The 27,996-nt window shown below is 35.5% G+C and overlaps 1 protein-coding gene and 1 non-coding gene across 3 annotated transcripts in view; both read right to left on the reverse strand.

Moving 5' to 3' along the window:
* The window catches only part of LOC149936260 (zinc finger protein 704-like), a 69,574-nt gene that overhangs the window by 33,506 nt on the left and 8,072 nt on the right, over positions 1 to 27,996 (reverse strand). The gene's annotated exons all lie outside the window — the stretch shown is intronic.
* Positions 173 to 290, reverse strand: LOC149936261 (U5 spliceosomal RNA). The gene has a single exon (XR_016472705.1). It is a non-coding gene; the product is annotated as a U5 spliceosomal RNA (small nuclear RNA).

Raw genomic sequence — 27,996 nt, forward strand, 5'->3', positions numbered from 1 at the left:
TCGTACTCGATAGCTTACAACCACTACTTGAACAGCCCTAGAAAAAGCCTATTTATAAATAAAATGGACAAGATTGCCTTTATCACCCTATTGATTACTGCTGTTTGAGATTAATGGTCTATACAAGAGGTATTGGTTTTACAGTGTGTATTTCATTTTGATTTATTTAAGTAACTCCGCCAGATGGCAGAGTTTTCAAAAATTGCCTATAGGCTCATTGAATGCTCTTCCCCACGGTAATCTTTAGTAAAAGGCGAAAGATTAAAGCGGCTGAGGAAAAGCCAGAGCGTTTGTTAATTATACTATGGTGAACATAGATTCAAGTAAGATTTCAACTATATTCAAGCCTCACATAACGACCTCTAAAAAGTTACATTTACTTTTTTACTGTTAATATTATTTAATACATACCTTAATATATCACTTTGTTGATACATTATAAACAAACCGTTGAAAAAATAAAGTTGATTTCGTGTGTCGTTCGTTTATTTTTAAGTTACTCGACTCGAATAAGAGAAAGTTTCCCCGATTACTCGACTCGAATACTCGATGGAAAAAAAAATTGACACTATAACCGACTCGATTGCCTAAAACCACTAATCGCGCAATAATAAAAAATCGAAAATCAAGCATTTTACGAATTTCTCGCGTTGGCCGCTAGGTGTCTCTATGTAAACTGAAATTAATTACATTAATCGCGTAGTGTATAATTTAAACCATGAATCCTTAAATGCTTGGTGATGAACTATTATAATATGTTTGTTTTAGTAAATATTGCGGAGAAAGTAACTATTAGGGACGACATAATTAATCGCTTTTCATAGCTACAGCTGATTATGTTTTCATTAGGCTGAATTTTATTCGAAATAAATAAAGCATTCGCAGAATAAATCAATTGTAGTCATTGATTTATTTCGTTTAGATATAGGTCTATTTATATTAACAGCGTACACGGGTTGCGATTATTTATATATATTATATTAGGCGACTTGCCGAATTTATGTGAAACGATAAAAAACCCACTGTATATTATTATTATTTATATACGTAACTCATCAATCAAAAGCCTGCCCCGTCGCTATCTCCGTATAGAATCGCTTTTGCATAATAGCCAATTGAGACGACCCACAAAAAAGGTTAAAATCAATCCCGAATAGAGAGATACCCCAATATATTCCAAAAGCATCTTCGACACAAAACGAGATTGCGAGAAAAATTAGAAAAAATATTCGTATATAAATCATCCCCCCTAGCATCGTTTAATATAAGCAGAAGCCTTGTCGTAAATATTATATTACAAATGCGAGGTGGGGCGGAACAGTGGAGGGAATGCATTTTGTACTTGACAAATAACTAAAAACCTCCCCAAATAAAAACGCCGCATAATTGCGGAAGTAAACAGAAACGAATTCTTGAAGAAAAATGAAAATATGTAAACTTTTGCAGTTGGCGCTGGCTTCGAAGTTCAGTCATCAACTAAAATTCCGGGCAAAACATATTTCAACATCATCGTGTATTTACACAAATATTTTAAATAATTTATTACGGGTAATTATCGCGTACATTTAGCTAAATTAATACGTTTTTAAATATATTACGGTAGATTTCGGGCAAAACATATTTCACAGTCATATAGCGTATTTATAGAAATAATTTTGAATTAATTTACTAACGGTAATTATAGCAAAATTATTAAGTTTTTAAATCTATAAGCTCCAAACGGTCCAAAAAATCAACTTGTTTTACAAATCTAACCTACATTTTGAAAAGTTTATCTATCCACAAAAACGTGGAAGAAAAATATTCAAGATAAAATTGTGAAAAGGTTTCAGAAGGCCTATACTTTAATTTCCCAATTGAAAGTTATTTTCGAGAGCATTGTTCCAAACTTGGAGGGTGCAATGCTTCATCGCCTTTTTAATTATAGCCAGATAACCGTTGGATAATTCTTTTTATAATGAAACACTCGTTTTCTATATCTCAAACCCGACTTGTTCCCATTTGGCTTCGTTCCGGATTCTGGCTTCCAGGACCAAAACCTAGTATTAGAAACCTGTATATTATATATATTTTTACTCCCATATTATATCGTTGTAATATTTACTAGAGGAAAAAAATTATATTTCGAAGAACAAAATGATAGAAAATTGTATTTGTATATCCTTCATTGTTTTAGTCGGCACAACGCCCGTTATTTTGGCAGTAAATTTCGTCGAAAATGTGTGGGTAATACTCGGCGTGCTAAACTATATAAGTACAATGACTTCTATATATTAATGCCGCTTTTAACTAATAATTGTCATTGTTTCGAAGAAACGTGTATCGGAGATAAAGATTTTTAGTTTGTCCGCCTGACTGCGGCGTTTGGTCAAAAGCGCTCATTCCGATCGAGTGTTTAAGACAATGCCAAGAAATATCGAGACCCACTTTAAGGCGTTCGTTGTATAATTAAACAATTGCGCAGGTGGTGTCCTAATAAAAAGTAAAACCACCCTATTGTCTCAATTAGAGATAAGGAAGTTGTCGGATTTCAACTAAGCCAGTGCAATATTTTAAAATTAACTTTGTAGTCTCTTACGCGTACAAGAATGTTCAGCCTCACTTATAAAAGTTTCCTCACGAGCAAAGGACCAATTTCATCAGAGGGAGTAGTTTCATCACGAGCAAAGGACACATTTCATCAAAGTGAGCAATTTCATCACGCACAGAAGGAAATATTGTATCTTGAGCAAAGTGAGAAATTTCATCGCTGGAAAAAAATGGGGAAATTTCATCGCTGGAAAAAATGGGGAAATTTCATCGCTGGAAAAAAGGGAGGAATTTCATCGCTGGAAAAAAGGGGGGAATTTAATCGCTGGAAAAAAGGGGGGAATTTAATCGCTGGAAAAAAATGGGGAAATTTCATCGCTGTAAAAAAGGGGGAAATTTCATCGCTGGAAAAAAGGGGAAATTTCATCGCTGGAAAAAAGGGGAAATTTCATCGCTGGAAAAAAGGGGAAATTTCATCGCTGGAAAAAAGGGGAAAATTTCATCGCTGGAAAAAGAGGAAAATTTCATCATAGGCCAAAATGTAAAGGCCAAAGGTGAAGCAGTTGCAGATTTACAAAGCTTCGGAAATAAAATAGCTATCCAAGAAAGCAACGCTAAACAACTATAAAACAACATAGCCTAGACGTTGCCGTTAAGATCGGGTTTTTAACCTCTCAATTAATAATTTTCAGCAACACGTGAAAATATATAACCGCAAATGTCCGAAAGTTTCAAGACTAAAACTAGTACCTGTTTGAATGTCAAATATTCCTAAATAGCGGACGGAGCGGTCATTAAATATTCTGTTTTCATCTAGGTACCTCGTACCGTTGGGATGGTTAGAAACATCGTTAAATTGCCCCCGAAACTTTTGAAAGTTTGAGCGAGACTCTGAACCCGTCAATTAAGTTTCCTCCCCATCGCGATGTAGACCACGCGCGTGATTACCAGCTCAATGCCCTATTGACGGACCGCCTTACCATTCTTTACCCGGCTGCGTACTGTCACTTACATTGTTAGATCAATGTGTACTTTACTTTTTTCGTAATATTTCTCGAAACGTGATTGCGACGATTCGGGTAACTACCCCTGCTAAAATGCGTTTTATTTCTTCAGCGAGTCAACGCATTCCCCGACGAATCCAGGGGGTTGTCCGCGATTTATCGTCCGTAGAATTAGGAGTACACCTGTCAGTACGGACGTCATAGGCGGCCTTCGCTTGACGTGTCAAAGTGAGGGTGGTAAAACGCGTTGACGTATCGCGTACGAGGCCATATCGCGATATACCTTTGCAGCGTTGATTTTCCGCGACGGTTTTCGCAATTTTCGTCATCATAATAATTATTATTAGAATAGGGGTAGACGCGTTCTTTCCCCGTTCGGCAGCCATTGCCAAGGTGAAGGTGAATCATTTATCCGTACTCTGACTGTGGGAGAGAGAGAGAGAGAGAGCAAAAAATGGAGGGTATGGAAGGCTGAAATGAATAGCTTCTTTGTTTCTGTCGTACGTACACTCGCGTTTAAATACGGCGCATTGCGTGGCAGGGAATCGTGGCGTTTCGACAAATATTTGGAAGATGTTCTTTGTTGAGAAATCCTCGGCGAGCTAAAGTGTTCTCCACGACATTTTTTTTTACCTTTGTAAGATCGACAATGGGATTCCGTTATTTATTAGTGGGTCCTTTTTATCAGGATTACTATAACAGGCTTCGACTTCGAGTTATCGAAATACGCGTTGAATGGGAGAACTGTCGAAATACCCGACGCAATACGAGGTCGTTACGTTTCTAATTACCATTGTCTACTTACCTCCACTTTCCAAATTTCGCTCATTAGTTTGTACTAGCTAATTGATAATTTAATGACTTTTGGATAAATTTAAAATTTCACGAGATGTATAACTTTAACTCTTTGATTATTATGATTAATTGATATTTTTTTCATATCTTTTTTGATAAATTTATTATTTAAGGGTCAATTTGCATTAGTATAATTTTCATTAGTAAAATTATACGCAAAAATTGAGTCGCATTGATTATTTTGAACCTAAGACAAATATTTTTTTCTAGCAAATGTTTGAAAAAGTTTCTCTGTATGCCATATTTATCCAGAAATTTCAGAAACAGAATTAATTTTATATCAAAGTTGATTCGTGGAAAACAGATTGCAGAAGGGACGAATTTCCATTTCATATTTTATTGTTGCGGCGACTTTTCTACGAATCGTTTATCGTCATCCGAATGGATAAAATTCCACGAATTTATCGCGTTGTAAAATAAAAAAAAAAGGCTGGCGTATGCAAAATAAAAAGTACGTCTTATTGACTTAGTCGGCAATGCAAATATCCGATTTATGGGTTGACGCGCCACACCGTGGAAAATGTATAAGCTCTAGACTCTACCGTAAAATATTTTGGTCCATTGAAAAAGGTCAAAATACTCGTCCAAGTTTCGTTCTGGTCGTAAAATGTCACCGATATTATACGACATCTCTTATTTTAATTAAAAAAAGTTAGTTGATATAACCTCCACTCATTATAATTTCTACGTTCTATATTTATAATCGTAGATCGGTTGATAAATGAAACGTCCAGGAAAAAACCCGATTAAATTTCGCGACGAACACGAAACAAACCATTAAACCAGTCACGTATACACGTTCCGCGAGATCTAAAATAGGCCAGAGCGCCTGTAAAAGTAGCCGTACAGTTTACAAGCGTTACTTTGGCCTATTTCCGAATAAAAATGGGTGGAATATTTTTTTCGAGCACCCGAAACCACTCTAGCGTAAAAACAAGAAATTATTAAAAAAAACTTGGGAATTGGGGGGGGGGGGGTAGTAACTAAAAGAACACCTTTAAAAAAGCCCCAGACGTGTTAATTAGTGGGAAAGGGGGGCAAAGGGGGCGGCCAATTTTATTAATAGAACTAATGGCTTTCGCGTTCTCGATTCGCGTATCCACGTTTGCTACTAAAAAAACCAGAATCTCCGACTCATCTTTGACACTGTTGTCCCAGATTTGCCTCTATATACCTGAACACGACCCGACAAGAACTGGGAGGGCGGTAATAACACCCGCCCCCCTCCACCGTTGTCAAAAAAGCCCTAAAACGTCTTCAAATCGTAATTTTAGAAATGTCTCGAGAGTACGGTTCAAATTCCCCTTCCTTAAAGTACGTAAAATATATTTCTTTTAAACGTTACGTCGTTGTCGATTTACGTCGTGTTTATTTTAGAGCGAGGAGGCTTATTTTTAGTTTTAATATAGTTCGTTTTGCGTCTTTGAATAGAGTGAAAGTTACAAAAGCATCCGAGATTTGACGCTTGTCGGGGGCGGCTGTTTCGAAACGCTTTCGCGGATCCGAAAAAAATTAAAAACAGGATCTTTAAAACTCTTCTTTCTTTATTCAATCTGTAGTATTTACAAGACGCTCTCGGTTAGGGAAGATTGGAGAAAAAAAGTTCTTTAGGTCATCAACATTGGACTACAAATTTCGTCGGCGCGGCGCGAGTGACCGCGTTCGGTCTTGTAAAGACGGGTAAATGACCTTCGAGCCGACAATTTTTCTCGGCGTTTTATAAATAGGGCTTTTCGATAGAGCGCCCGTAACGACTCTAGGATAAAAAGGGGGGATTCTACTCGTCTGACAATCGCGGATCTTTACTTCGGTACAAACCGTACCTCGTTCTCGGAGTCTGGGAGTAAGGATCCGGTGACGTTGGTCGTTCGCTAAAGCCCGGGCTCCGTTCTAAGCGGGCGCTAATTTTAAGCCTGGCTCTCGCTCCACGTGACGATGGATCGAGGGTTTCACTTTCGGGAGTACCCGTTTTACGCCCTATTAAAGAAGCGGGCTTTTAATGAAATGGGATTTATAGCGCGGAGAAGTGGGATGGTATAAATAACAATGAACCCCCCGCCGAGTTTGCGCTAAACGAACTTCTTTCGCGTCTAATGTAATTTACGGATGCAAGGTCCCATCGTATACCTCGAATGACGTCCCCGCCTTTACGCGAACTGTCAGCTCTTTTCAACGTCGCCACGAGAAATTGTTTTTTCAGAAATATAAGAAAACCAACGTTCGGAGTAGATGGCTATTTTTAACTCGCCGAGAATGTGTTCGCGATAACGTGTTGCGAAATTCGCGTTGTATTTTTTCGATTTCTTGGCAAAAGGACCAATATATTGTATTGTTGTCGAAAATAGCTATTTTTGGCGACGAAGAAAATTAAAAATGTTAACAACCGTGGTGCGACATTCTTAATTAACTTCGTGATGTTCAAATTAAATTCTACCTACTCGAAATAATTATCATCGCCAATTAAAGAAAAACGTGTTACTTGGGAGGAGGGTATTACCCTTACTTTGATTGTGAACGTCGAAATACCCTTAACACGCCCACGACTTAAAGTGGTTAGGCCATAGCTTACAAGGAGTCTACCCGAGGTGATTATCACGGATTTTGTTGAAACTCGGGGGTTAGGTAGACCTTATGGTAGTATGAAAATTTCCAAACGGAAAAGTTGCAATGGGCTTTAGTTTTCCCATGGCAATCGAAAATGTTTTTGACCTCTGCATTTAAAAAAAGCAAGATATTTTCTCGGTTACCCAAATTTTGTTAAAATTTAACCAAAATTGATCAATTTTACCCAAAAGGGGTCAAATTCATCTTTTTGAGTAAGTTTTGAAAATTTAATTTTTTCAAATTTTTTAAGTAAGTAAGTACCCTATGAAACCGAGAACATCACATGCTTTTTAAATGGAGGTTTTTTTTTGTTTTGAGAGATCAAAAACATTTTCGATTGCCATGGGAAAACTAAAGCCCATTGCAACTTTTCCCCTTGGCAATTTTCATACTACCATAAGGTCCAACTAACCCCCGAGTTTCAACAAAATCCGTGATAATCACCTCGGGTAGTCTCCTTGTTAAGGAAATGCGTTAAAAAGGCCCAACGTTTCTTATGTCAAATACACGACCACGCGGCTTTGTTGAACATCCCCATTTAAAAAGTTGAATTCTTTTTAATTGGAAGGTTAAGGTAAGATTATTATTTCTTAGATTCGATTCGTTAAAATGAAAGGAAAAATGATTAATTGGTTTCAAATCTCGTTCACGGCTGGCATTCAAATGGAAAACAGTCGGCAAAAAATGAAAAGCGGTAATTAGAAACCTGTTCACACGTGATTAACTATAAATACTCGTTTAAAACGACGCCGATGTGTGACCAATTAGATACAGCCTTTTGATGTATATTTAAAATCAACGAGAAGAGGTGCTGAGAAATCGACCAATTTGCATTTCCCTCATTTGACTAAAAAGTAAAAACCGTCACCCGGGGTTGCGCCTAAAAAATGAGAATGAATTCGTTGAACCCGACCAAGTTAAAAATTCTACGATAAACCTATAAAACGTACCTTTTTCTTTTATTAGGTTAATTTGTATTCAAAAGCAAAGTTAGAATACACCAAAAATTAAAAAAGCTTATCTGACAAGCGTGCTTTAACCATGTTTTTTTTAAATTCAAATCATCAGTTTAAATTAGGATTTAAATATTTATTGTAGTATTTATTTAGTTATTTATGAAGATGTTAGAAATAATCTATATAATAAGCGAAACAAATATAAAGTAATTGAATTTAAATAGTACTAATAGTTTTTAATTAATTACTTACAATAAATTATGAAAATGTCAGAAATAATTTTAATAGTAATTTTAATTCGAAGCAAACCCAATAGAATGTAGTAATTAAATTGAAATAATACAAACTAAATTGAATCATCAATTTAATAATTTAAAAAATTAATGACTTAAATACTTCAATAAATTATGAAAATGTGATAAATACCATAAATGGTAATTTTAATTCAAAGCAAACCAATTAGAAATAATTTATTATTAATTTAATCAAATATTACAAAACTTAATTAAACAAGAAATAAATTGTTTAAAAGATAAAATTAAACAAATAAAAGAAATGAAAGAAATAGATATTTTAAAATAAAATTAAACAAATAAAAGAAATGAAAGAAATAGATATTTTAAAATAAAATTAAAAAATGAATTAAATGAAAATGATGTTTAAACAATAAAAATTATTGAATTAAATGAAATCGATAAATTAAATGAAATCGATATTTAAATACTTAAAAATAATTGAATTAAATTAAATCGATATCTAAATAATTAAAAATAATTGAATTAAATTAAATCGATATTTAAATAATTAAAAATAATTGAATTAAATTAAATCGATATTTAAATAATTAAAAATAATTGAATTAAATTAAATCGATATTTAAATAATTAAAAATAATTGAATTAAATTAAATCGATATTTAAATAATTAAAAATAATTGAATTAAATTAAATTAAATTAAATTAAATCGATATTTAAATAAATAAAAATAATTGTATTAAATTAATTCGATATGTTTAAAACAAAAATAATAAATTATTTTATTTAATTCAACTCGGCCTTTTTAAAATAAAAAAGAATCAACAATTGTTTTAGCAGTTTGAAACGAAGCTTTTGTAACTCTATAATGGCTCTCAACTTAGACGCGATATAAAGTTTATAAATGGTCAATTAAGAGTGATTCTCTACGCTCTAGTATCCGGGATTCGTCCTAAGCTTCACGCGCGCACTCCTTTAGCCATAATAATTAGGTTCTCCACAGGCTGGGAGCCGCGAAATGAACAAAGCCCTTTTAGAATCAATTATAATGAAAGTATAGTCTCTCGCCCGGAGAATACCAAATTGAGTTGGCGGTGTCATCTCTTCTTCATCTCTTTCTTTTAAGCAATACACGCGAGAGGGAACGGATAATGGAGTGGCGTTTGAAAGGGGTTGCTCCTCTGGCTGCCCGCTTAGTTGCCGTCCCTCGCTTTTGACCTCAATTTCAACAACGCTTTTGCAAACTCGTAGAAAGTGAACTAGGCCTACGCGTTGCGGATAAAAAAGTACCATACTTTTTTCTTATTTCTTTCATATACATCTGACTATTTATTATTTTACGCTGCTATTCACGTTAACCAAGATTTTTATTAAATCGCCGATTGAATTGAATTTAAAGTTTTTATTTAATTTATTACTAATATATTTGTGGAAAGTTGAGCTTGAAGGATTACGGCACTTTTACAAACTCTTGACCTACTAGCTAAGATTATCTGTTGATTTATATTTTAATTATAAAGTTATTTAAACAGTAATTCTATTTATTGACCATATTTTGTTTTAATAATATTCTAAACTAAAATTTTGCCTATTACGCGAAATATAATTATATATTCGATTTAAGGAATTCGATAACCATAACCCATTTTACAATATATATTCAAGTAAAATTATATCAAAACCTACAAAAAATTTGAAGGTTTTACTACAAACCCAAATCAGTTTTTTCTCCGGAAAAATTATAAAGCGAGAACTGTTTGCGTAACAATGGCTTAAAATGTATTGTACGTCGCCGGTTGTCTTTTCATTAGAAGGTACAAACATGGAACTGCTAATGAGAGACTGTCAATACAATACCATCCTTTCTCTCTGAACTATTGTATAAGGCGACCTCCCCCGCACGCGCCACCCCCCTCCAAATCCCCACGCGCCACCTAATTCCTTTCAAAATAAAGCTCGTAGTATTTCAAGCCAGGATATTGCTAATTATTTTCTACACCATACTGAGGCCGGTTATGTAAACTTTGCCGATTCTATTTAGCCCTCTTCGTAATCCCCCCCTGATGGTCCGGCTTTGTTTCTTTGTACGAATGGTTGGTCCCCCCGTCGCCTCTTCCGTTGGATATTTTTTGGGCGTGAATGCCGAGTTGTCGCCCTAGACACCAATATGACAGGCTGCGTTCGCTGGCTGGTGAAACGCGACCACTGGGTCAAACGCGCGGGGTCGTACGACGCCGGAAGAATGTAGGGCTTGATTATATCGTCGTCCTCCTTCTGTCAGCGTTCGCAACGTCATTTTTATTAGCTTAATAAATAACGGGCCCGCTTTTTTACGGCTTATTGAGAAAGTGTTTTAGGGTAAGAACGGGATAACAACAATTTTTTTCCCTTCTTCCCGCGTGTTTTTTACCCTCGAAAGAAGTTTGGTTACTGTTGCATAAATAAGTGAATTATTGCTTTCGAATAGTTTCTAGAGGCTGAACCGTGACACACGCTTTGCAAAATTAGTACGTTAAGGTTTTTTTTAAGATGTATGGATGTTGTATATCTTTAGTAGTGTATTCCTATCTACTTAATTTTCACGCGTATTTAACTAAAATTTAATTTGAGGGTATTTCTAGATAATTATTTTTCTTTGTGGATATATATATTTGTAGATAATTATTTTTTCTTTGTGTGGATTCCTAGATAATTTATTGTTTCTTTGTGGGAATTCCTAAATAATTTATTGTTTCTTTGGGTGGATTCCTAGATAATTTATTGTTTCTTTGTGGGGATTCCTAGATAATTATATGTTTCTTTGTGATGATTCCTAGATAATTAAATGTTCCTTTGTGTGGATTCCTAGATAATTTAATGTTTCTTTGCAGGTATTCCTAGATTATTAATTTTTCTTTGTGGTTATTTCCAAATAATAACATGTTTCTTTGCAGGTATTCCTAGATTATTATTTTTTGCAGGTATTCATAGATTATTATTTTTTTGCAGGTATTCCTAGATTATTAATGTTTTGTTGTGGGCATTTCCAGATAATAAAATTTTTCTTTGTGGGTATTTCCAGATAATAAAATGTTTCTTTGCAGGCATTTCCAGATAATAAAATGTTTCTTTGCAGGTATTCATAGATTATTAACTTTTCTTGTTAGCATTCGTAGGTAATAGATTTTTTGTGGGAATTCCTAGAAATTTAATTTTTTTCTTTATAGGTATATTTCTAACGAATAAATTTCCAGCCGTATAGATTCCTATCTAAACAAATATTTGGACGTTTATTCCAACTTGAAATGTTTGGTTTACTCCGTCGCGGCTAAACGCAGTTCGTCGAGAGTACTCTTTGGCGAAACAGAACGAGGCCGCGATTGGGTTAGTTCAATCCGCGAATTTGTTTCCCGTTATCGTTAGCTAATAATTCGTTAAGTGTTCGCCCCACGAGCAAATTTATTTAGCCCAAACTTGGAAAGGGAGGGAGCGCGCTCACCCGGGGTGTGCTGGCGAAAGAGGCCCCGATTATTATCAATTCCGGCCCTTTATATCGTACGAATTTACACAAAGGAAATTGCCTAAACAAGGGTCACCTATTCGTTATCGCAGTCGCGTACCCACAGCGGATACGCGTACGAAAATCAGGGGTGCGCGGTACCGTCAGTCCCAATTTTTGAAGCTGTTAGAACACCGTATAGAATCAAATTTGAAATTCCGCCATTTTTTTCTTCCGTTACCGGCATACGGGTCCGTCTTTTGTAATACTTTTTTTTTAATATATAGATATCGAAGAGAGGAGTCCGATACCGGTTTGAAAATCAAAACTTAGCGGACCATAGCCGCTTCGTGTTTTATTATATCAAAATTTCCTCCAACTTACCTTTTTTTTTGCATTCCTAATTTTTTTGGCGTAAAAACCGGCTTATCGGTAACGGAAGGAGGAAGCCAAATCGGCCCTTTCCCTTTTAAATCTGGGATAACGTCCAATATATATACTTTTATAACTCGTATATTATTTAGGTTTACCCTAAAAAAATATCTCCCCCCGTTTTTAAATCGCTACATTTTTTTGGGTTAATTTAATTTTTCAGAGATTGCGTAGGTTTTCAAAATGCGGAGAATTTATATATATTTTGGATAATTCGTACGTTGAGATAGAGAGAAACTGGTTGAGTGCTAGAACGTATCCAAACGGTACTTGATTAACCGTTACTAACTGCCCTTTTTCGTTCCTCGTGGTTATTCACGCGTTTCTTAAAAATCCCAACGCGATCTGTTTTCATGTTTTGGAAAATTTATATCCGTCTAAACAGAGCGTTTGTTTACTTTTCGCGAGTTCGTTTTTACATAAATATATGGGAGCGTTGCGTCGTGTTATATTAGACCCTATTTTTTGTTCGCGCAACTTTCGGACCGGTTCTGCCTGTTTGCGTTGTAGGAGAAAGTATAGGCGATGCGAGAAAAGGAATTACCGTATTTTGGTGTGTTTTGGGGGAAAATTGTCGTGTTATTAACCCAGAGTGGCATTTATATATTTTTGGGCAGCGGTTCCCGTAATTCGTCAACTCGCGCCATATTTGACCCACTTCTTATTTATACGATTACTTTGTTACTGCTAAGTCGGTTTGGCGAGCGGAAAATATCCAAGTTCTAAGTGGCTAAACTCCAAATTAGAGGTAAAATTTAGGCCAGTTGCGTCGCTTCGTCATCTATATCTACCCTGATTATTATCGCTACGTCATCTATATCTACCCTTTTTATTATAGATCCAGTTTTAGCTAAATCATCTATATCTACTCAGACTTCTATAGATCCAGTTTAAGCTACGTCATCTATATCTGTACTGATTTAAATTGATCCAGTTGTAGCTACGTCATCTATATCTACTCTGATTTCTATAGATCCAGTTGCATCGCTACGTCGTCTTTATCTAATTTGAGTTCTATTTATCTAGTTGCCTTGCTACGTCATCTATATCTATTTTGAGTTCTATTGATCCAGTTGCGTTTCTACGTCATCTATATCTACTCTGATTTCGAGGTACCTTAATTGTAAAACCCTCTTAAAATAGTTTATTTTAGCAAACCGATTCAATGACAATATAAATATAAAACAGACTCGCGAATAGTTCCCTACAAATTATATGTTTTGGCAAATTCAAATAAAAATTTATCGTATAGTACCTGTAGATTAATTTGTTTCCATGAAATCCCAAATTTAAATAAATCCCCGTTGTTAATTGTTATCAAAATATTAACTGTTCCGTATCTTGAAACTATATAAACCTTTTATTTCCTTTCGGTGTGTCAGAATAAATAAAGCGTTTTCCAAAATTACGTTAATTCCACTCAAAAAACGTCCTAGAGATATTTTGGTTGACCCCTCATTCGAAAGACATTTCCCGAAAGAGAGAAGAGCTATTTGATTCCCGAGCTGTTATCATTTTGTCCGATATAATTTGGGTCAGCGTCTCTCGCGAAATCCAGGTTGGGGCATTTCTTCTCGCCGATAATCGCTCATTTTTATTCTTTTTCGTTGGGAGAGCGTGTATTTGAGGAGGTAGAAATGCACCGATCACCGGAATAAAAAAACCCCAACGCCATTAGCCGTTCTCTGCTCTTCGCTTTCCAGCCTACTGTTAAATTAGAAGTTGCTCCGGCTTATAACCTAGAATTAGGGACAACAACCGTACCAGACAATAGTTACGCGCAGACGGGACCTTTAGGGTATTGTTTGGAGGTGCAGCGTCGAGATGGGGGGAATCAAGAATCTTTATTTTTCTAAACAAATGCTATACAGGATATATAGCAAATCTTTTTTAAATTGACTTGTTTACACCATAATTTTAGCCGGCTCAAACAGCGCGCGTTTTTATTACTTGGAACAGTTTATATCATTCCTATTGCGTCATCGTTTTCAACTGAATATATAAAAAAAATCTATAGCGATGAGTCATCAATTTTGAAAAAAAAATTATCAAGTCTGGGCTTATGGGACGTTGATCCGTTGTGTGTTTTTTTTGAACTTATCATTTCCGAAGTATTTATAACCCCGATAAGAATAGTATCGGCCATCTTTTGACATTTTTAGCTATATAACAGTTCCTACAATGAAAATATAAATATATAACATCAAGTCGGTGTTCATTACCGCTGGTATATATATTATTCTTTCTTCGGCATCATTAACCTTATTACTTAATCTTTTTTGTCGAGACAGGGGGCTTTCTCCTAACTAACTACCTAATGACGCTCCGAACCTTGAATTTGCGACTTTATCGTATAAGGCATTTTTTGTCATTATTTATCATTATTTAGAGGGTTGGCTGGCTTCTACTTAATGCGGAGGTTAAACACCGACTTATACGGACGCGTAGGACCAAACTTCAAGTCGATATTACATTTATTTCGCGTTTGTCGAAACTTCTAAACGTATTAAAATTCGTGGAATTTATGGAAAGTTTTCTAACAAATGTTTCAGTTAGTGTTGTTAATTTTCCTGAAAAATAAAATGCGGAAACATTTCCGGAACATTTTCCGAATTGCGGAAAATTTCCCGCAAATCGGAAAAATAAACAAGTTGGCAAGCCAAAATATACCTCTCCTCGGAAGAGTTTCTAATTTTCATTAACGCGTAACATCATGAATATATCTAGCTATGAATATACAATAGCAATAGCCTCTCTAACCTCCCTCTAAAATTTGGGTTGGGCTTATCTAGTCACGTGATCAATCACATCTGCTCCAACCGAGCGAGGAGCATGTCGTCATTTCCTTCAGTCTCCTGATTGGCTGAAAACGCGTCACTGGTCTCGAAAGTTGCCACCCAAATCAAATCGACATGATAGAAGGGCTATATCGTAGGGTTGGATATTCATAGCTAGATATATTCATGGTAACATGTATCCGTGGTTCTGTTGTAGAACGCTCACCTGTCGTGCAGGAGGACTCAGGTTCGAATCCCGCCTGGTACTATTGAAAAATCAAAAGTCGCTTGATGACTTAGACCTAAGGTGGTGCTGATTATTATTATTAAATATCTATATTACACCCAATGGCAAAAAGAGGGTTCTTTTGGAAAAACCTTTTCCCTAATTCTAAGAAACTGCCTACGCAGCGATTACACTTTGCCCCGAAAATGCGTACGCGTTCGCAGCCCAGACAGACAGACCCACAGACACACACACAATCACCGACAGACACGGTGATTGTAAAACCCCTCCTACGGGACATAGTCCCCTCGGAGAGGTAAAAATTTAAACATAAATTACTTTTTTAAAGGATTTTAATGTTTTTAACTTTTTATCGATTTAAAATGTTTAATAACAGTAAACCTACTACAAAACATTAATAGTGTCACATTGTTAATCAGTTTAAACTAGTCTAGAGGTTTAGTTTTACTTTTAGATTCGAAAAAATGAGGCGAAAATGCCGCTTTATTTAAATTTGCAAACAATATATTAGACTAATCATGGAATGAATTTTATTTATTTATTTTTCGGAAAAGTACGAAACATTTTCTGGAAAAAAGGCCTCGGTCATTTTCCGCAGAAAATTTTCCGACTTACAACACTAGTTTCAGTGTTTCGTGAGACGAACGAACCGTTTACTAACGTTTACCCGTTCTCCCTACGCGTTAGCGCTTAACCTCATTTAATGTATATATTATATTTTGTTCTATAGTCAGGATAATAAACGATAATGGTAAAGTTCGCGTTAACGGTATTTGAAATGATACAACTTTGGGAAAGGTAAGTTTGCGAATCATTACCAAGAAAATAACGCGTTGCAACGTTTATGATGGTTTTGAAATGGAGAAACATTGTTCTACATAATGTCGCTAAGAGGCCCGTTTACACCGCTTGAAAAAAAATAGCGGCCACTAACAAGGGGAGTACCCGAGTTATTTATTGCTGATTTTCTTATAAAGTCGGCCGTAATGTAGACCTACATGAGATATGAAATTTCCCAAATGGAGACGTTGCACTACCCATTCGATTTGTCATGTCAACCGAAAATGTTTTTGACCATTTTAAACCAAAAAATATCCTACAAAAATTTCAAATTTTAATTAAATTTTCCCAGAATTACCACTTTTATCAAATTTTCCAAGAATCACCACTTTTATCAAATTATCACAGAATTACCACTTTTATCAAATTTTCCCAGAATTACCACTTTTATCAAATTTTCCAAGAATCACCACTTTTATCAAATTTTCCCAGAATCACCACTTTTATCAAATTATCCCAGAATTACCACTTTTATCAAATTCTCACAGAATTACCACTTTTATCAAATTCTCACAGAATTACCACTTTTATCAAATTCTCACAGAATTACCACTTTTATCAAATTCTCACAGAATTACCACTTTTATCAAATTCTCACAGAATTACCACTTTTATCAAATTCTCACAGAATTACCACTTTTATCAAATTCTCACAGAATTACCACTTTTATCAAATTCTCACAGAATTACCACTTTTATCAAATTCTCACAGAATTACCACTTTTATCAAATTCTCACAGAATTACCACTTTTATCAAATTTAAGATTTTTTCCTTTTTTTATCCAAAAATTGTTTCAATTTGACCGCAAAAATTTCCAATTTATCTAAACTTGATGAAATTTACCTAAATGTGGACCAAATATATTTTTAATATATTTCAAAAGGTACTTTAAACGTCAACGTATAAGCTATATGGAAAGCGTCATAAACACCTTACACTTTGAGGTCCAGGCGAGGGAAGCTTAAACTAGCAATTGATATAAGTGTCATAAAAGTATTCGCGATTAGATTACGTTCATCAATTTGATATTTCGTTTCGTCTGGAGGGGCGACTGTCGTCTCTTTGGGATCAATATCCAGCCTACCAGTTTCGTACGTAACGAGACTTTGGCGGGTCAGGCTCGCTTCCGTCACGCTCAGTTCCCAGAATGCGCTTATCACTCTTAAGAAGAAGAGAGGGTCACGGACCCTTCCATTAAAAGCTACAAAACAATCGCAATTACTCGGAACTCGACGCTCGCTAACTTTCCGCATTTTATTAAATAGTTGTTGTTTTATATTTGCGTCTCCCAGGTAAAGGACCTGGTACAACGGCCACCGTGATTTCGATGACAGGTTGAGATTGTCGACGATTTTAACGTCACGACATGAAGATTGTTTTACGAAAAGGCCGCGCGCTAACTATATTTCCTCTCGCCAAATGCAAATCGTTAACGCAAACCCGGAAATTATAAGCCCTACGCGACGGAAATACAAGTATCCTAAAAATATCAACGCGATATAGTCGGAAAACGCTATAATTCTCAATTCAAATCACGATGGATCTGTTTTTCGTCAATTTCAAAAAGCCATCGTATAAAACGGGGTCGTTGTAGTTGACAGTTCAGTCAAGGTTCGAGATAAAGGTACGGTTTATATCACCCTCGGGGGAGGTCATTTCTCGATACTTCGTACAATAAAAGGTTTAGAAGGTTATCAGGTTAGGGCCGCGTCGACTTAGAAAAAACCTCCGGAATTTTGGCGCCTCCAAAATTCAAGTTTTTCTTTTAAGAGTTTTATTTTTTTTTCTCTTTCTTCTATTGGATATTTTTTTCCCGACATTTTCCGCGTGACTGGAAGAATGGGGATTTTGCGCTGCTCGTTCAAAAAGATCGAACCAAATAATAATGTTAGAAAAAATTGGTGATTTAATAAGCGAGGAAGAGCCTGGTTTGCTATTGTCGGGAGTTCAGGAGGAGCGACCTTTAACAAATGTCCAAAAATGCGGCTCATTGTCGAAGCAACCCTGGAGATTTTAACCTATACTTATACACCGTCTACAATGGAAATTCCAACGTGAGCTTGACAATGAAGTCAATAGATTTCGTCCCTCTTGCCCGGGCAGATTTCTTTTTATATAACATTACAACTCGCGGGTGGACACGTTAAAAGGGGGCGCTCTTATGGAAATTCTAAACTGGATAATTAAGTCGTAGCTCGGTATACAAATAGCGTGGCATTTAAATTTTTAATTATAACATTAATTAACTTATTTCTTCATTATAATATTCAATACATTTAATTTCCATTAAAGATGAGTTCAACGAATATTAAATCTCACCTAATGGTAAAATAGAAGGCAATTAATTCAATTTAATGAAATCAGAAACATTTTTTTCTCTCTCATACCAGTTATCTTAGTTCTTTAGCGCGCGACAAAAATAATAAATTATATTTAGCAAATCGTCTAACAATATATTTTGACTGGGGCTTCATTTCTTAAATTAAATAACGGAAGATCGAAGTCGATGAAGTACGGATTAAATTTGCACTCGACGGAAAATAGAATAGGAAACCAATTTTCCCGTTGTACTTTTGGTCGAACGCGAAACAGAACCGATCAAATATCAAGATGGTACTTCGCTTGTAATTTCATTGAAACTGTTGGGGTGGCCACAAAAAAATTGCCATCCGTGTTCAATTTCAAATCACGCGAAAGAGTCATACTGACAATTATTAAAAAGACTACGGGCTCGAATATACCAAAGAGAAAAACAGTGCCATTTTACCGAAAGGGGGTTATACTTTTGGCACCAAAGTCGATCGCATTTCGAATATTAATCTGGATAAAATATGAAAGCTGGTTGTCTCTCCTTTATATTTTTAATAAGCTTGTCGCGGTGGGGGGGGGGGGGGGGGGGGGGGGGGGGGGAAACTAGCTGTGTGTCATTCCCCGCTAAAAACCATCAAACCTCTTGTTTACCTTAAAACCTGTACAGACTGGCGACTACGTGAACCGCCAAGCAGGCTAGCGCCGAGAGATATAATAACATATTATTCAACGACCGTCCGTGGGTGGGGGGAAACGATTCATTTCTGGGGAAACTCTTTCCCCCTCCCACCCCCCCGTCCTACCCGACGTGACGAAATCATTTTTCCGCACGCGCTGCTATGTTCCAGGTAATAGCCAGGTAACTGTTCACAGCCAAATTAACAGAAGGTTTTACGTAAATTGATTTTTTCAATACACACCTGTAAGAAATTTAAGCCGACTGAGATACAATCGTTAAGCGACGTTAACTTAGATTGAGTATCGTTACAAGTATATAAAGTAACTTTTACGAAAGAAGTTTTCAGCAGTGTGATTTTAAAATTTTACATATTTAGACGAAGTATCACGTAGGTTAATTTTGGAGCCATGGTGCGGTGTACACGTCCTATCGGAAAGATCCTTAGGCCTGCGCGAAGGTCCAAGTCTCATTTTAATGGCCTAGATGGACACTTCTCTCGACAGTGTTCTTTTATGAACTTTTGGTATCGCTCAGAGTTCGAAACATTATGACATTACAAATATTATTATTTTTTGATGGGCGAAACGAGATTGAACTAAAATTTTCGAACAAAGATAAGGTCCTTTAAACCAAGATTGGCAGAAACCCGGCCAAAACCTGTTTTTTGTGGTAAAAACTGGTAAAAACCGGAAAAAACTCTTTTCATGCTAAATTAATCATTGATATATCTATTAAGTGACTAATTTGGTCATTGCAAATAGGAGAGATGAAAAAAGGCCAGAAGAAGAGTGAATAGAATAGAAGAATATACCGCTTTTATTATTTATTTTTTATTGAATTTCGCCACTAGAGGTGAAAAAAACCATAGAAGTACGATTTTCCACACGGTGTTTAACAGGAAAACAATACTTGGCAAAATTGTGCCAGCCCTGTTTTAAACACAGCTAGAAATAGAGTTTACAATTTCGACCTATAGATGGCTCTGAAGTAAACCGAAAGCGCATACGGCTCGATATTGTTGTTCAACTGCTAAGGTGGCTGGCGAAATTTTTCAACAGAGCGAAATTACGTTTTAGAATTTTTAAAGAGAATAAAATATTTAATAATATGGTTGGGGAAAAAAGCACTAGTGATAAATTTATCTTTTATTACCGCTGGCAACAATGCAAAACGCTTTGCCCCGAAAGATTACGAATGGCCAATATAATAAAATATCCCCCTCCTTGGCCTCAGCGCGATAAAAAGCCTGACTTTGAGATGCTCGCCCGAGATGGTTTTCGTTTGGCCATCTTTTCAAGCGTCTCTAGTGCGTTGTTAAAGGCGGTTTTTTTTTCTTTCGCCAAGGCCTCGCATTTTTTTTTGTTATCCTGTCGCTCAATGCCGTTTTTAAGCCCGGTTTTTACCGCTATATTATGCGGAATCCGTCGACCAAAATATTCCGCAACGGAAAATAACTACGAGTTAATGCGCCCAACGACGGAAAAAGAGCGCAATGCGATTTTTCGTCAGTTAAAACCAGCCTCTACTTCTCCGCATATTAAATACAAGAATTTGGCATATTTCCTAGTTTAGGCTTTGATGGACGGTGTCCGTTAACTTGGCCCGTTCCGTTGATTTTATTGCCTATAAACGTTAAAAATAAGTAACTTTCGCTGTTAGTAACCTGAGATTTCGTATATAAATATGAAATTTTACGTACGTTATTAATTACGCTACCAAAGAAACTTTTCAAGATAATATAATCTATTAATTTTAGAGGTGTCCTGTAGAGATAACATTAGTAGGTCAAGCCGCGTAAATTAGCTTCACCCTGGGCGTCGGTGCTCCGCGGGTGAAGTATTTCTACAGGGGCTAGTAAGCCAAAACTTTCATTATTGTCAGATTTTTTAATTTAATACTTTCTTCTTATAAATGTAATTTTTTTAGTTGATTCCGTTCCTTATCTTCGGGGGTGGTATCTTCTCCCCCGCGTAAGACATTTCTATATAATTCATCGTTTTGTTTGGGTCTCAGTTCATTTTTTATGTTGAATGTTCCGTAATAAAATGAGAAAAAATAATCGGGAAGTTTTGTCCTTTAGACCCAGTTTAACCAGAGATGGGAGTCGGGAGGGGGACGCGTTTCAATCTTCTCCAAAGCTTTTCCAAAAGTCTTCGCGCGTGCACCGACCGGTTCAAAAATGTCTTATCTACTTTATTGCCAAATTTGATCGTAAACCATAATTTCTAATTCCGTATTATTATTAAACAAACGCTTATAAATATACGATATTCTGCTACGTTCAAAAACCTCGTATCTTGCGTTATGGTTAAATTTTGGAAATAGCTTTATTGATATTCGTATTATTATTATAATTATAAACATTAATTTTTTAAATATAAGATAGTTAAATTTAGTGTTGTTCATTTTCCGGAAAAATAAAATGTGGAAAATTTTCCGAATTGCGGAAAAATTAAAAATTGAAACTTAAATTACTTTTTAGGGGTTTTTAATGTTTCTAACTTTTTATCGATATAAAATATCTAATAAACATACAACAAAACATACAACAAAACATTAATAGTGTTACATTGTTAATCAGTTTAAAGCTAGTCTAGAGGTTTAGTTTTAATTTTTGATTCGAAAACATTAGGCGAAAATTCCGCTTTATTTAAATTTGCAAACAATATATTAGACTTATCAAGGAATGAAAACTTTTTTATTTTGTTCGGAAAAATACGGAAATTTTCCGGAAAAAAGGCCTCGGTCATTTTCCGTGTAAAATTTTCCGACTTACAACACTAGTTATATTTAAATTTATATTTTACTAATCCGTTCAAGAACCTCGTATCTACGTTATTGCGAAATTTTAAAAAAATCTAACACTCCAAACCGTATTATTACAAATATACAAATGATTAGGAAATAATACAAACCATATACATTTCATACTTTTCAGCGTCTCGCGAAATTGAATACTGATAAATTTCCCAAATTAAAATGTTTAAAAATTTCCAGCACTAAAAACCACCGGCGTTTAAAACCTCAATTCCGCAGTTACGTGGTTCCCAAAATAAGATCCCAACAGCGAAAAAGCCAATTTCTTTCTGCCCTGTTGATTCAAACGGGAAAGTAAAAACTTTTTAACTTCTTTCCCCTTAAGAGAGAGAGAAAAAATATGAAAAACCGTAACTCGGCGGGACCCCCACGCTTTTTTTTTATTGAACGGTGGACAGGTTTGCACCCTGTAGCCGGCGCGCTTATTACGAACCGGGCCACGCTGAGGATTAACCGAGAAAGTGGGCCCCTGCCTCAATATTTCAACTGTCAAAACTCTCCTCACCCGCTTTTGGCCCCTACCCTTCTCATCATTTTCTTGGTCGGCTATATCACTTGTACGTACCGAAATGTAATAAACGCTCCGGTATACCTAAAAGCTAGCTTCGAGGCACGAATTTTCCTGCCATTTCACGTTTTATTTTTCAGTTTTTTTTCTTCGCGGGATAAAAGCGTAATAATGAGTTCGCCGTGTAATTACGAGCTTTTCGGGAGAGTAATCGACGTAATTTGCGAGCTCTATTCTTCGTTTCTTATATCTTATCGTTGTTGCGCCCGCGAACGGGGGTATTCGTCTAATTAAAAACGTTCGCGTTTCCTTATCTGATTTATATCACATTTTTTGCTCGCTTTTTCTCTCGTTATTATCAAAATATGATGTTATGAATATTTCCTTTTGACGAGTTGACGCGCAAAGGCTATTTTTGTTATAAACGTGCGATGTAATATTATATCTTTCGTGCGGTTTTTTTTCGATGTCGAAATCGACGATTTAAAAAAATGATTGAATATAGGATTTAAATTTATTGATAACCGGTTTATTTAATCAATTTCGGTTGCTTAATTTTCGTATACGATTATTTAGAAACCTTCCAATCAACAGGTAGATTTATTCTTAGTGTTATAAGTCGGAAAATTTTCCGGAAAATAACCGAGGCCTTTTTTCCGGAAAATTTTCCGTATTTTTCCGAAAGAAATAAAAAAAAGTTTTCATTATATGATTAGTCTAATATATTGTTTGCAATTTAAATAAAGCGGCATTTTCACCTAATTTTTTCGAATCTAAAAGTAAAACTAAACCTCTAGACTAGTTTAAACCGATTAACAATGTAACAATATTAATGTTTTGTAGTATGTTTACTGATATTAGACATTTTATATCGATAAAAAGTTACAAACATTAAAAACCCTTAAAAAAAGTAATTTTTGTTTCAATTTTCAGGAAATTTATCCGCATTTTATTTTTCCGGAAAATTAACAACACTATTTATTCTAATGGTAGATTTCACATGGCTTCAAACCGAGGGGTTGGTCACTCCGCGAACTCGGTGTACACTACATGTCGTACCTCTGACTGTGCTAATAAGAGTTCGTGAACTCTTTAAAATCCGTACCTTTAACAGTACTAAGTACGCGAACTCGGTGTACAGGTCATCCGTGAGTGACTCGCATCAAACTCTCTCTCCATCTCTATGTCACCACTAAACCATTTGAGTTAACCACCTTGATGAAATTTATATAGAAATAATTTTTAAAATTTCTTTTTCCATATTTAAAATAAATAACGACTAAATAAATAAGAAATTTTAAGCTTTGAGAATATCGATTACAATATAAATATTGTATTTCAATCCAAGCATAAAACCACTAGCCACTTGTAAAGGGGGGGGGGGGGGGTATGTTAGGGCGTTTCTAGGAAATATATTAATTGGCAAAACCTGTTGTAATTAGCCCGAAACCAGCTTATAATCAATTTCATCCCCCCAAATCCACCGTTAAGCCAATCACGCTTTCTTCCTTATTAAAAATAAATCGATTTATTTTTTTCTCTATTTAAATAATTAATGAACCAAATCGTACAACGCGTTGACTTCGCTATAGTGAATGAAATTAACATAAAATACACCTCGTTTAGTTATTCTCTCCGCGAAGAGAACGCTCGTAGATTACATTTTGGCTAAGCTGAGTTATTTATTCGCGTCAGCGTTTTTCAGGGTGTTCGGACAGCCAATCCGTTGTAGAAAATTGTCGCCGTAGCGAAAGCCATTAGGAACGCCGAGCCCGCTTATTTAGGAGTCCAATTATTCGCCGCTAAATTTCGCCGGTAAACCCCCCACCCCTGCGATAAACGGAGAAAGCCCGCGTCAAGCAGGTGGATGCGTACCACGTCCCTTGACTCTACACCGCGAAGGCGGCTAGACGGGTAAAGTACGCGTGGTTTTTCTAGCCTCTTTATCGAGTGACGGCAGCTTCTAGCTCTGGCCTTTAACTTCCACCCGATAAATTTCATTTTATTTCGTCCTTGTTAATTAAATATATTTTTATATAGTTCTACCCGGCCGCTATGTTACTCATTCGCGCTTGGAAAAGTTTTTATTATCGGCTTCAACTTAATAATAATAATAATAATTGTTAACGGTAAAAGGGACCGTAAATTTCCAAATTTCACGTTTATATTTAAAATATTAAAGATATCCGAGGTTTAATTCGTAAAATGATTCGGTTTAAGATAATATTTTTTGCCGTCCTTGGAATATTAAACGAGCTAAAAATTTCAATCTGCTTTAGATATTTTTTCTCGTTTCCGTATTTAGGGTGGGAGACCGAGAAAGATAATGTTGGCGTCCTTGTTTTTTGGAAAATAAAATTCCTCTTTAATTTTATTAAAATTTATTTTAATTCTAGAATACAATCCCTGCCGTTACGCGTACCCGTTGGACGTATAACGTTAGATAGGTTAGGCCACCTCTAGAAAACGGGTAGGGGAACTTAATAACTTGAGTTTGCAAGTTCTCTCCCAACTGGTGTAAGGGGTTTTCCGTCGAGCTCTTCGATTTCCCCTTCCATTAAAACTTGTAGAGGTTAACGGTAATAGTTAGTGTAGGGAGCTGTTGGCTCGCGTGGCATACAGGGCTTGCCACCACCCTCCTACGCGTTGTAACCCGGCCACCTGATTTAATGGTTTTAAAAGTCGCTTGATGACTTAGGCCTAAGGTGGTGCCTTGGGTATTAGCCTAGCTGACCTTTGTGTGTACAGCCTGCACCTCCTACAAGTTTATCTTACACGTTTTCTGGTGCTTGCGTAATCTGTCTATTAGATAAGGGATGCCCACCCTTCTAAACGTGTAAGGAAAACTTGTAAGAGTAAAGTTTGTACACAATAAAGTTACGGGTGAGCTAATACAAGTTTATCCTACACGTTTTCTGGTGCTTGCTTAATCAGTCTATTAAATAAGTGAAGTCCACCCTTCTAAACGTGTAAGGAAAACTTGTAAGAGTAAAGTTTGTACTCAATAAAGTTAAGTCCGAGCTAATACAAGTTTCTCCTACACGTTTTCTACCGTTCTCTTAACACGTCTATTTCCACTTCCTTAATAAAAAATACTCTTAGCCAGATGCGTATATTTTTTATTACGGATCAAGCGAGAAAGTCGGTCGTAGTAAGACAAAAAAAGAGTTATTTTTATTTGAAATATAAATATAAATGTGAAAAATTAGGGTAAAAAAAGGCATCTTCCCCGAAACGACTCAAGCGTATTTTTTTATTTCGATGGTATTTTCCCCCTCCACCTACGCTACCAAGTTTCGCTAGTTTTTCGAAAGAGAAATAGCAGATTGATTATCCAGTACGATACGGTCGTATAGAATACAATATATTTCCGTTTTATATTTTGAGGGAATGGCCGAGCCTTTATGACGTCATTTCCGGATAATTACGACCGTGATGCGGCGACATTAAGCAAATTTTTGATGGGGTAAATTATTTTCGTACCGAAATGAAATATTTCACCGGAATTTGGTTGAAAACGATACGAGGATGTAAACAAGGATATCGTAATCCAGTCTAGTCACGCTATATATTTCTCCTAATCGAAATCTCCCAAGAAAAATACTATTGATAAAACACATGACGCAACTGCTATGGCTTCAACCAAACCACTTTTTCTTATATTTACATTTTTTTTATACCGCGCGTTTAGCAAAAAAAAAAAAATGGATAAAAGATTTGGTGTGCTAAAATTGCGACAAAAAATATACCAATCGATAAATTTAAATAGGACTTTTAGATGTAAAAACTTTGGTTTTTTTTTGTTAAGTGAACTGACGAGAGAAATTTAAGCGTGGCTGCTATTAGAAAAATCGCTATCTTTTCTAACCTCATTTAATGCCGATTTTGTTTCTTTGAGGTTACGAGATTTCGTTTTGAAAAGTTTCTACGGCCACGACGTTAAAATAGATTAGCATTCGAGATTATATATGCTAAGCTTTTTCGCCTAGTTGCCGGGTAACCGTTATCATTGTCCCATATAAATCCTTTGGTTTTTTTTTGTTTTCGTCCGTCGTTTTTTTTGCGGGTTTCGGGATAACTTAAATCCCTTATCTCTCCCCCCTATGGGCTTCGCTTTTACATTATTCCTCGGATATCTTTATAGATGCCACCGGTTATAATGGTGTTTAGATCCCCATATGAGAAACACTGGGATTTCTTACGCTTAAACGATTTCGCGTTTACAAGTCGTAACTTGACGGTAAAGAACGAAGGTACCGACGAAGGTACAGGCTGTTCCCGTAATATCGCGAAGGATGGACGAGTCTTGGTCAGTTTTGATGTTTGAAATCGCGGCTTCTTGTAACCGAGATATTTTTTAAAACGCCTTTTTTAAGATTTTTTTTTCGTGAACAGGAATTTTTTAAGGCGAATTTAAACGATTTAAGAAACTTTTTGGCGAATAAAAATATAATAAGTTTTCTTTCCGTGAGAATACCAAGAAAATAGCAATTAGCCTCTTTAGCGGACGTGTTTTAAAGATGTTATAACTAATTAGAGAAGGAAATCGTAATTAAAATTAATTTATTCTTCGTAAGGATCTATTAGGCTAATTCCCACCTTTATAAAATCTACCCTAATTTACGTCAAACAAAAATGGTGTTATTCCCCTTGTAGTCCGGCTTCCGTTTCGGGCACGCGCGTGTAGCGGTGAAAAATACCCTTACGGAAATTTGTCATTTTAACTCTTTTCCGTAATTACGCTAATTTGAATATAATATTATTACACTCGTTCCTTACAATTGGGCAATGTTACCGAGGTAGTTGGAAAATGAAAATGTTGACCCTCGGATAAATCTAAAAACTTTCGAGCCCGGAACTATCGCGACCCGAGCCCGCCCGGAAATTACCCGGCCTCGCGCGTTGACCCAACAAATATTTTTTTTTGTTACGCACCGAATATACGAAATTGGACTATTTAATTTCACCGCTTCCTTTTCACGTGAATAATTTATTGCGATTGACGAGCGAAACATTAGATTTTTCGTAAGCGTAACGCGGAACAGATATAAGCCAATTCGGCACCCACGACTCGACTCGAAAACTACGCCTGCAGTCTTGAAATAGGACGAAATACGAGATTTGATTTTCGTTTGTCGCTCTTATAAACATTCCGTTTAGCAATCGCGGCGATGTTAATTGGCAGAGGAAATGAAGCCAGTGCTTGTGTAGATAGCTAAATGACTTGCAGGTGGACTAATACGTGGTTAACACTCTTTATTCGCGTTTTAAGTTAAATATTAATTAAGTAATTATTCTTATTTCAATAATTTAATATGTTAAAATCTTATTCTTAATATTTCATTAATTTAATATGTTAAAATCTTATTCTTAATATTTCATTAATTAAATTTATTCTTAATATTTAATTTATTTAATATATTAAAACAATCTTATTCTTAATATTTAATTTATTTAATATATTAAAACAATCTTATTCTTAATATTTCATTAATTTAATATTAAAGTTTTATTCTTAATATTTAATTTATTTAATATATTAAAACAATCTTATTCTTAATATTTAATTTATTTAATATATTAAAACAATCTTATTCTTAATATTTAATTTATTTAATATATTAAAACAATCTTATTCTTAATATTTCATTAATTCAATGTAAAAATTTATTCTTAATATTTAATTAATGTAATATATTAAAA

This window comes from Leiobunum rupestre, chromosome 7 (assembly GCF_980474605.1).
Source record: "Leiobunum rupestre chromosome 7, qqLeiRupe1.1.hap1, whole genome shotgun sequence".
Classification (NCBI taxonomy): Eukaryota; Metazoa; Arthropoda; class Arachnida; order Opiliones; family Sclerosomatidae; genus Leiobunum; species Leiobunum rupestre.